This window comes from Euprymna scolopes, chromosome 46 (genome assembly GCF_053919585.1).
Source record: "Euprymna scolopes isolate OS-2025 chromosome 46, ASM5391958v1, whole genome shotgun sequence".
Lineage (NCBI taxonomy): Eukaryota > Metazoa > Mollusca > Cephalopoda > Sepiida > Sepiolidae > Euprymna > Euprymna scolopes.
In genome coordinates, this window is record NC_136527.1 from 189,488,896 (window position 1) to 189,501,183 (window position 12,288).

Below are 12,288 nucleotides of genomic sequence, written 5' to 3' on the forward strand. Positions count from 1 at the left end.
CCTGCCTTCGTCAAAATTTTCTTGCATGTTCCCACCATTCTTTCGGCGAATCCGTTAGACTTGAGGTAATGTGGCGACGATGTCCTGTGTTGGAAGCTGTACGTTCTGACGAAATCCTTGACATCTTTACTTGTAAATTGTGGACCATTGTCCGAGTAAAAGATTTCCGGCACTCCTTGTTCCTCAAATATCGTCTTAATACTTCTAATAACGGATATTGATGAGGCGGACGGAAGGCGTCGTACGAAGGGGGTTCGGCTGTACTGATCTGCCACAAGCAGATATTCTTTCCCTGCCAATGTGAACAAGTCTGTGCTGACGTACTGCCAGGGGTACGTAGGGGTTTCGTGCTGGAGTATTGATTCGGGCGGGATACTGGCTTGGTATTTCTGGCATGTGTGGCACTCTCGGACTATATCTTCTATGTCCTTATTTAACCCTATCCAGTACACCGCTGAACGAGCTCGTAACCTCGTTCTCTCTACTCCTTGGTGTGAAGCATGCAGCTCTTCCAGTATGCCTCTTTGCAACGAGGCTGGGATAATGATTCTCTGGCTCTTGAGTAGAATTCCATCCTGGATCCCAATCTCATCTCTGAAATTCCAGAATGGCAGGAGAATTCCTGGGCAGTCAGCCCGGTTGGAAGGCCAGCCGGTCAATACCATGCTTACAAGTTGCTTTAGGAGTGGATCCTGGGATGTTTCCACTCTTATATCTTCAACTCTCGTCGGCGCAAAGTTGAGGTATGAGATCATGCTATGGACGTTGAGATCGATCCCTTCAATGTGCCCACTGGGTCTGGGTGCTACTCGTGACAAGCAGTCTGCAATTGGAACTGTTTTTCCTGGGGTATATTTTACAGTAAAATCATATCCCTCGACCTTCAATAACATTCTAGCCAGTCTTGGGGGTGCTTGTGCTAGATTTTTCAATGCTATCGACTCCAATGGCTTGTGATCCGTATGAATTGTCGTTTTGTGGCCCCAAACGTAACTGTGAAATTTCTCCAGGCCAAAGACGATAGCCAACATCTCCCTCTCTATGTTTGAGTAGCGTGTTTCTGGTCCGGAAAGTGCTTTGCTCGCGAATGCTACTGGTCTGTCGTTTTGTAGCAGAGCCGCGCCTATACCCATTGAAGACGCATCTACCTGTAGCACTATTGGTTCTTTAGGGTCGAAGTATCGGAGTGTCGTATGATTTCCGATCTCTTTTTTGATTTCTTCGAATGCCTGTTGCTCCTGTGAAGACCATGTGAAGTCATTCTTCTTCGATGTTAACTCACGTAGGGGTTTTGTCAGTGTCGCGAGTCGTGGAGAGAATTTGTTCAAGTAGTTCACCAGGCCTAGGAAGCTGGTGAGCTGCTTTGCATCCTCGGGGGGTTGCATCTGTGTGATCGCCTCTATTTTCCGGGGATCTGGCTTGACACCGTCTCTTGAGATTATGTGGCCGTAGAAAGGGATTTCGGAGGTTTTCACCACAAATTTCTCTGAATTAAACCTGCAGTTTCTTTCCCTTGCTCTAAACATTAGCTGCCTCAGTGCCTTGTCATGGTCACTGCCGTCTTCCTCGAATCCGTACACTACTATGTCGTCGCATATGGATAGGACATTTTCGAGGTCTCCGAAGTTTTCCTGCATGGCTCTTTGGAACTCATCTTGGGCAGATTTGACTCCCATGGGGTACCTGTTGTACATGTATCTGCCATGTGGGGTAATGAATGTTGTGAGACGTCTCGACTTTTCGTCCAGTTTCAAATGCCAGTAGCCGGACTTGATATCGACTTTTGTGAACCATCTAGCGTTGTCTAGTTCCGCAGTGATGTCTTCGAATGTCGGAGTCGCATAGTGTGGTCTGTGCACTGCTTTATTTAAGTCTCGGGGGTCGAGGCATAGCCTGACCGATCCGTTCCTTTTAGTGGTACAGACGAATGAGTTTACCCAGGGCGTCGGGTCCTTTACAGGGGAAATTATTCCCTGGGCCTCTAAGGAGTCCAACTCCAATTTCAACTTTCCTTTTAGGGATATTGGGACTCGACGTGGTGGGTGGACATCTGGTGGTACTTCGGGGTTTAAATGGATGGTGTGTTCACCTGGCAGACAGCCAATGGAGTCGAATACGTCTGGAAATTCCTCAATGATTTTCCTCCTTTCTCCAAGGTTTCCCATCGTACATGGTTCCTGCACGGGGACCGGTTTCATGTCGTGCGGGGGAGTAGGCCGGGATGCTTTGTCCGTCACATGAGTTGTGTCCGTTTTTATAGCCAAGTTAAGGGTGACTAGCCCTAATTCTCTTGATGTTTGGAGTCCTATTAGTATAGGGTCTCTTGATTTCACCACGTGAAAGGTCGCTTTAACGAACTTGTCGCGGGATCTGACCCCTAAACGACAGGTCCCTTCTTGGTCTATCGTTGAGCCTCCAAACGCAATTAGCCTTATAGCTGATTTTTCCAGTGGTACTCCTTTCAGTTCCTTGAATACCTGTTTAGGTAACAGGTTGCTCATTGCACCTGTGTCGATTTTCGCGTCAACCTCTATTTGGGCTTTGCTGTTGCCTATCTTCAGTTTTGTGAAAGCTTCTGTGGTCGCTAACGGTAATTCCTTTACTGTGTGAAAGTACAGCTCCTCTGTGGAACTGTCGTCGTTGCTACCCATATGTGCTGCTGCCATGTGGATTTTATTCTTATTATATTTCCTCTGTGGCTGGAATGACTGTCTGCGTGTGTGCCCCTCGTCTCCCATTTTAGAGTGGCAAACTTTAGCAAAGTGTCCCTTTTTATTGCATTTTAGGCAGTATTTGCCTTTAGCTGGGCATTTATATTGATGGTGTTTTGTGCCACAATTACCACATGTGGTAGGTCCACTGGGCTGTCTGGCTCTAACTGCGAGTGTAGAGCTGTCTTCTACTGCTGTTGTACGTAATGCTTCCATTTGTTTACACGTGGCTTCTTCTGTCTCGACGATTCCGAGTGCTTTCTCGATCGTGAGATCGCTTCCTTCTCTTATTAGGGACTTTTGTGCAGACTGTAAATAAATACCGAATATGAATAGGTCCAACACAATGGTCTCTTCCACCGTCCGACCGTATTCACACTGTTTGGCTGTCTGACGCAGCCGACTTAGAAATGCGGGTGCCGATTCATCCGCGTTTTGTTTACATTTTAGTAGGTTGTGTCTAGCTACACGAAAGTTCGATCGCGGATTCGCATATTCCTTAAAAAATTGGATATATTTATCCAATGTCCTTTCTTCTCGCTGTCGAAAGGGAAAAGTGTCACTTATTTCCTGGCCCTCGATACCAGACCATATTAGCAAGTAATTTAACTTTGTGTCTGAATCTACGTCTTTCATTGGGCCGTCGAAATATAAATGAACTTGCCTGATAAATCGGTCCATTGATTTGGCCAGATTTGAAGTGTTCCAATCGATTGTTGGAGGTGGTAGTTGCGAATATGTATTCATCGTCGATTGCGAGAAAAATACCGACACCACGTGCGTTTTTGTATTAATTTTTTTTTAGATCACGAAAATGTTCGTTGTTTTTTTTTTTTTTTTTTTTTTTTAGAGTAATATTGTTACTATTCCTTTGATTCTTTAGAGGATCCCACTTCAGACACCATGTCGTGATAATACATACTTTGGAAGCATTGATAAACAGACTCGAAGGTGGTGTAAAATGCGTTCTTTATTGTCTAGTAGTAAACGTTGCACTGAGAAACAATGGCGGACGAGATTCATACGTCACGGGCCAAGGGGCATAACTCTAGGCGACTAATAGTCTATTAGCCTATATTATGACATTGCCTACCGAGAGTCATGGAAAAACCGACTTAAAACTGAAGATCCGAAGTTTTACAATATGTTCTTTTTTTAAATATTAAAAACGTTGAACGATGCAGAATACAATTTTGGGTACATGTGTATTTTGGTACCGTGCTGAAATAAGATTTTTTTTTCCAATGCGATTTAAACCTTTGGAAGGGGAGGGGGTTGTCAGTATTAAAACAAAAAAATAGGGTGAAACTTGAATTTTACCTGAAAACACTATTTACAAATAACCCGGTACCAAAATGCATAACCAATGTAGAGGACGCATGATTTTTTTTTAGATTTCTTAAAAATGTGTATGTCTATGGCTTCAAAAACATCAATACACAGGAACGATTTTTGTCTCGCGTTTACATTGTTTTTGTATGTTGTTAAAATTATTAGCAGTTCTATTGCGCATAGGGACCAGATCAACGAAGAGTATCATAACGGTTATTCCATAAAGTATTTAAGTCGGCAATTATAGCCGGTGTTACGATGTTAATGGCACGTTTTTCTAGTCCATCTACACAATCCAAATATTAAAAAGAGGTCTCAAAATCAGTTATGACACCAAAGATCGATAGGGACTGCCAAAATTCACCACATAATTACCCTGTATGTAACACGAGGTAACTTTATTATAAATTAATATTATCAGTATAACTTTTGTAAGATTTAAAAGATAAACAAAATAAACCAGTAATAATTAAAAAAATGTTTTATCATCTAAAAAAAATTTCATCTAACGAAAATAATGAAATTGCGAGACGAAAATCGTGTTTACATAATTATCGCTTTAAAATAACGTTCCCATGTAGTAGACATCCCGAACGTGAAAACATTTCCATATTTAATAAATCTATCAAAAATCAACTAATAGTCAGATTTTCGTAAAATTTTCGATACTTATCGATTTTAGAATGAAATTACATATAACATGCAGATAAAATCGATTGATAGCGTATGGTGATTATATGATAAAATAAAGCTGTGTACGCATTATAAATGTTTCTTTTCTGTGTCTTATGTTATACATTAGTACATTAGGGGTCATTTCGAGTTAAAAGTTTATTTACTGCACCCATCTGAACTTGATAAAATCATGATTTAAATGTGTATGTCTCGTCTAAATAACTAACGATGAATATCTAATATGGCCAACCAGACGGTTGCTCAAAAAGTCAGATCGAGGGTACCGGAAAACGAAATGAAACCAAATTGACAACTGGCCTTTTTTTCTTTTTTTTTTCTTTTTTCGTTATGTTTTATTTTCTTAGTATATATATATATATATATATATATATATATATATATATATATATATATATATATATATATATATATATATATATATATATATTTTTTTTTTTTTTTTTTTTTTGACCGTGTTTTTTTTTTTCAAGGGGGAGGAGTTTTTTTTTAGGAGTACCTTTCATTTTCTAACCCTAACCCTAACCCTGACTTCACTGTTTGTGCCATTCCTTCCTCTTATTGAATTTGTTTATGTGAAATATTTAGTTTTACAATTTTTAATATAAACATTATTTGGATTATTATTCGGAATACTGTTCTCATTTTTGACGTTAACAGTAATTCGACTAATCCAAATAATAATGAAATGTTTTATCTAAAAAAAAAAACCTGATTTTTAAACCTTCATATATTTTTTTTAATGAATTGAATACGAAATATAAATTTACAATAGAAATACCTCAAAAGGTTTAAGAATGACAAATATAATCTAAACTTTATAGGAAAACAATTCGGACATTTTTACACGAGGAACGAAAAAATGCTTTCACCGTGTTATTACGATGACCTGAAGTTCTTTGTTCTTTAGCAGTTGATTTTCTCTTAAATAATTTCACGTTTAAATCGTGTTTTTCATCGTTTAATTTTGATTCTTTTATATTTTCATATATTTTATTTCTTAATGAATTGGACACACAAAACAAAAGTTGTATCAATTTACTAAAGAAATCATAACAAACAAAGTTTCTTCTTTGAACATAATAGAAAAAAAACGACACTTTTCTCGTATTTAATTCCCTGAATGAAAGGTAAGTTTCTTTCTCTTTTTTTTAATATCATTTAACAACTTACAAATACTTTTAAATATTAAAATAATTTATTTTTTATTGCAATCCAATATAAAAGGTAAGTTATTTTTACGACTTTAAAACATCCGTTTGAATAACTTTTAGAAATAATCTGAAACAGAAAGCAGTTTATTTTTTGTACCTCAGAATTTTACAATAGAAATACCCCAGAAGTTTTAAGAATTGACAAATATAATCTAAACTTTATAGGAAAACAATTCGGACATTTTTACACAAAATCTTAAAAATTAAAAATGGTTTATTTTTTTTGCAATCCAATAAAAATATTGATTCCGCCATGCTTTATAACAAACTTGAATAAAAATATATGAATCTCCGGTACTTGTACAGTTTAATCAGACATTAAAAAATTAAAATTTAATGAATTTAATACGAAATATAAATTTACAATAGAAATAACCCAAAAGGTTGAAGAATTCACGAATATAATCTAAACTTTATAGGAAAACAATTCGGACATTTTTACACAAAATCTTAAAAATTCAAAATGGTTTATTTTTTTTGCAATCTAATAAAATTATTGATTCCCCTCAAGACATTAAAAAATTAAAATATTGAAAAGAAGGTTATATTGTACGTATCCGTTTTGGACTGAAGATCTTCGAAAAAAAATTTCACTTAATTTGATCGAGTAGTTTTATTTATTTTTTTTTTTTACAGCGTAAAAACATGTTTTTATGAGAGCGCGTTGAAGTCAGCCATTGTGAAATTTATTGAACACGCCACGGGGAGATAACTCTAGTTAAAGCACTGACATCCCCCTCTCCATTTTTATTACTAGCTTTTCTTCCTAAACATCGAACCGTTTAGTCGGTATCATAACAAATTGTTTTTTCGCTGTAAAAAAAAAAAATAAATAAATAAAATAAAAAACACTGCTTGATGAAATTAAGTTATTTTTTTATTTATTTATTGTTTTTTTTTTTTTTTTTTTTTTTTTTTTTTTTAGAAATTTGTTCCATAACGGATCCATACAATTTAAACATTTTTCGATATTTTCATTTTTTTAATGTCTTGGTTAAACTGTACAAGTACCGAATCTCCGATTAAAAAATAAAAAAAATCTTCCGGTAAATATGAAGAATTACTCCACCCTCGAAAATTCATTTAAAATTACCACTCATATAGGTTTTCGGGGTCACTGAAAACGAAATTAATGTTTAAAATGATGGCAAACGAGTAGATTCCAAGATATAAAGAAATGTTAGTTTTTTTTTTTTAAGTTAGTGGATCACTTTTCTATATTAATCTAACGTAAAATGAGCACCCACTTTGTGGCCATGAGTTTTTTTTTTGGGGGGGGGGCTTTCTTTCCATCCTCGGAAATTAACTTGTTGAAACCGCAGAACTGTTTAAAATTTTACAAAAAATTCTGTTTCCATTTAGTGGGAGGCGGTGGAGGGGCGGGGATGTTGTGGCGGTTATAGCACCCCCTCCCTTCACCACCTCAAACCAAATGTAAGCAGAATTTTTGTAAAATATTAAACAGTTCTTCTGCTCGGTTAATGTCGGCGTGTTACATATGTTAAAACGGTTAATTAAACTGCATAACTACCTATTAAAAAACTATACAAGTTCTATAATTGAATACCCCCCCAAAAAATGAACGAAAAACAAACCGGCACTCCGCCCTCAAAAAAAAAGGTAAACATAAAGTGAGTGCATTTCTTCATATCTTAGAAACTACTTGTTTCTTGGAATTTTAAAAGTTAGTGGTAATTTTAAAGGATTTTTCGAGAGTGGAAAGGAAGTCCCCCCTCCCCGAAAAAAACCGTGTCCACAAAGTGGGTGCTCATTTTACGTTAAATTAATAAAGAAAATAATCCCCCACTTTTTAAAAACTAACATTTCTTCATATTTTGGAAACTACTTACTTGCCGTAATTTAAAACATTATTTTCGTTTTCAGCGACCCGGAAAACCTATAAGAGTGGCAATTTTAAAGGAATTTTCGAGAGTGGAGTAATTCTCCCTTTAAAATATAGTATTCAATGTGACTATTAGATCGTTTTGTCAAAAATGTGTTTATTTCAGTAAATTTCAGTAAGTGATTTCTAGTAAAATAATAATGTTTACCATAAACAAAATAATTTAATTCAAAGTTGGTTTAAACTGCTTTTTCGATATTTAATTGTTTTATTTTTTTAAACAGTTTTCAATCTACTGTTTTCCATGTGAATTGTAATGTTTTATTCAATACTTAAGTTTATATAATAGGCAACACTTTCTTTAATAAAGTTTACATAAAAATGAGCACCCATTTATTGGCAATCACCAATTAACTAAAATTTAATGTAAAAAAAATAATTGGTAAATGTTTACAATCGAAGCCACCATAGTTTTAATCCTAAAAAAATGAAAATCTACTTTTTGTTTGCAATTGCGTCTGAAAAGCCATAAAAATATCACGAAAAATAGAATAAAAAAATTATAAATTATAAATATTTAAGACTTTGTTATAAAAATTTAACATGAATTAAGCACCTGCTTCCTGCTCACATTGCAGTCAACTAGACATGTACTCGTTTGCAGTGTCAAAGTTTTATGGCAGGGAAAGGGAGAGGGAATTGCTTGTATCGATTTTTGTTTTGATTTTACGAAGGTAGGATTAAAACCCACATGTCTGGAAGAGCTTAAGCAAAGAACATGTTTTGGGGAATGTTGATTCTTTTTATGCTTGAGGTATCCATTACGTCACACTCATTTGATTGGATAATTTGGGTACAAAAAGTCACATGATCAGACTGAAGGTGTGGTTAATCATTCTGGAGTTATGATCAGTGGAGATGAAATCTTTTCTAACATAAGCAGACCGTCAAGGTTATACTTTTTGTGTTACCTACGGCACAAATCACAACAATCCATTGTGGCAAACCTAAGATAACCGACACTCTACAGTGGAAAAATACCACATAATTCTAATAAAAAAATTGGAAACTTTTCAGCATTCAGATGACATTCTAAGTTCCATCACTTTCTAGCCCACTCAATTATCACTGCTAGTCTCGCTTTATAGCCCACTTAGATATCCCTGCTAGTTTTGCTTCCTAGCCCACTCAAATATCGCTGCAAGTCCCGCTTCCTAGCCCACTCAGATGCTCCCGCTAGTCTTGCATGCTAGCCCACTCAAATATTCCCATTAGTCTTGCTTCCTAGCCAATAGAATATTCCCATTAGTCTTGCTTCCTAGCCAATAAAATATTCCCATTAGTCTTGCTTCCTAGCCAATAAAATATTCCCACTAGCGTTGCTTTCTAACCCACTCAAATATCCCTGCTAGTCTCGCCTCCTAGCCCACTCAGATATCCCTGCTAGTCCCGCTTCCTAGCCCACTCAGATATCCCTGCTAGTCTCACTTCATAGCCAACTCAGAAATCCCTGCTAGTCTCGCTTCCTAGCCAACTCAGATATCATTGCTAGTCTCGCTTTGTAATGCACTCAGAAATTCCCGCTAATCTTGCTTCCTAGCCCACTCAAATATCCCTGTTAGTCTCGCTTCCTAATTCACTCAGATATCCCTTCTAATCTTGCTTCTTTACCCACTCAGATATCCCTGCCTTTTCTGATTCCTAGTCCCCTCAAGTATCCCTGTTAGTCGTGCTTCCTTGCCCACGATACTTGGCTAGACACAGCTAAATACGTGAGGACTCCTCCTTAATACGACAAAACTGAATCACATTTTCAAAATTCTTCATTTTAAAACAAATTTAAATTACTTCATTTAAAAGCGACAACATTTTTCAGCAGATGCAACAAAATTTCTTTTTAAATTTCTCATTTAAAATCGACGACTTTTTCCATACAAGTCAACTGGATTGCATTGAAAGTTCTTTTAACAGCAACAATTTTTTTTTGTTCAAATACAACCGAATTAAAAATGTAACCGAATTCCAGCATCACACAATCGAATTACCATTGTAACTTTTATAGAATGTTTAATTTTCAAATTTTGACTTGCATGTGCAAATAAAAAATTCTCTATAGTCCGACAAATAATCACAAGTCCCAGCTTTGAATGCATTTTTAACTTCTCAATAGCATCAATTTCCCAAAGTCCAGCTTTAGATTACATATATAAAGTCCACAGCATGACGAATATTGACTTTGACTTTTAAATGTGTATTTAACATTCAACCGAATATTTTTTTAAATACGTTTGTTGTATGATGACAATAAAAAAATCCGACGAATTTTTACTTTGACTTTTAAATGTGCATTTAACATTCAACTGAATAATTTTTTAAATATGTTTTTATATGATGACAATAAAAAATTCCAACGAATTTTTTATTGTCATCATCCAATGAATATTTTTTTTAAATACGTTTGTTGTATGATGACAATAAAAAAATCCGACGAATTTTTACTTTGACTTTTAAATGTGCATTTAACATTCAACTGAATAATTTTTTAAATATGTTTTTATATGATGACAATAAAAAATTCCAACGAATTTTTACTTTGACTTTAAAATTTGTATTTAACATTCAACCGAATATTTTTTAAATATGTTTGTATGATGACATCAAAAATATCCAATCAATTTTCACTTTGACTTTTAAATGTGCATTTAACATTCAACCAAATAATTTTTTTAAATACGTTTGTTGTATGATGACAATAAAAATATCCAATGAATTTTTATTTTGACTTTTAAATATGACTTTAACATTCAACCAAATAATTTTTTAAATACAGTTGTTGTATGATGACAATAATAAAACCCAACACATTTTCACTTTGACTTTTAAATGTGCATTTAACATTCAACCAAATAATTTTTTAAATATGTATGTTGTATGATGACAATAAAAAATCTAACGATTTTTCACTGTGACTTTTAAATTGTTTATTAATTTGTTAGATGAAAGTACAGACAAGTTAACATGAAGACTCTAATTTCCAACAACGTAACAAACGCATCCTTTGTTTATTAATTTTTTAGGTGAAAGTACAGAATAGTTATCAACATGTAAACTCTAATCTACCAAAACATAAAAAACGTATCTTTTGTTTATTAATTTGTTAGGTGAAAGCACAGAATAGTTAACAACATGTGGGCTCTAATCTCCCAACAACGTAACAAACGTTTTGTTTATAAAAATTTTTTGTAAAAAGCTGCAACCGATATGCTGCTCTTATACCACTATCAGCCGGTCACTGAGGTGTATGACCGACATACGTATTATATTAAATGTCTTAAAGTGGTCTCGGGTGGGCGTAAAGATGGGCCAGTCATTAGAGTCTTTGTATCAAGAAAATCATACCTGAGATGTTGAATGTGCTGTGTTGCTCCTCTTTCTCCCAGGAAACGTCTTGACGTCTTCACCCTTGGTGACGTTCTGACTGGAATTTTCTTTCTTCATTTTCCAGACCGCTTCACAATTGTAATATATATATAAAACATAACTATTTTTTTAAAATATATTTTACAAAAACTTTTACTATTAAAAACTGGACAATAGGTTTTTCAAAGCTTACTAACCTAACTAGTATTAAGGGTGGAGTGCTCCCCAATTTATGGAGAGACAGAATATGTGTCTTCACTTCATGGTGGAAGTGCAGGAAAGAGAAAGAAAGATAGCAAGGGAATTATGGGAAGGGATTTCTTTGTATCTATAGACATACCAATATTTCTCTCTCTATATATATATATCAATATATATATATGTATATCAATATATATATATATATGTATATCAATATCTATCTATATATATATATATATATATCAATGTTTCTTATGTTTTCACTATGATGAATATCATATAAAATTCTAGGTGTAACTGTTTCTAAAGTATATGTTAAAAAACACCTGTATCGACTCTTTCTGTGTCAAATTATAAAACATGCGATTATTTTCTTCTGTGTATCATATTAAGGTTTGAGTAAACAAGATTTGATAAAAAACAATATATAAACGATGATACTAATATACTGAAATTCATTTATTTCTTTTATTTACAGATGTTCCTGTTTGATGATTGTTATAGAAAATTATTGATATGCACGACAACACATATATGTATGCGGTGATATTTATTGAATCAATTTCTTTCGGTATTTAGTTTGTTTGGGGAGTTTTAAGCCAGTAATGACACTTCAAAGACGGCATGTTCTTGTTGGTAATATTTTCTTTTTAACTCTGCAACTCGAGACTACATTTTTTTCGAACGGAATAAAACTTTAAAATACATCCAAAGTACAAAACTTATCCCGTGTAACTCTTTATCAAGTATATGTCAAAAACACTGGTATCGACTCTTTCTGTGTCAAATTATAAAACATGCGACAACACATATATGTATGCGAATATGTATATATATGATTATATATTATTACATTTTCATGGATCAGTATGTT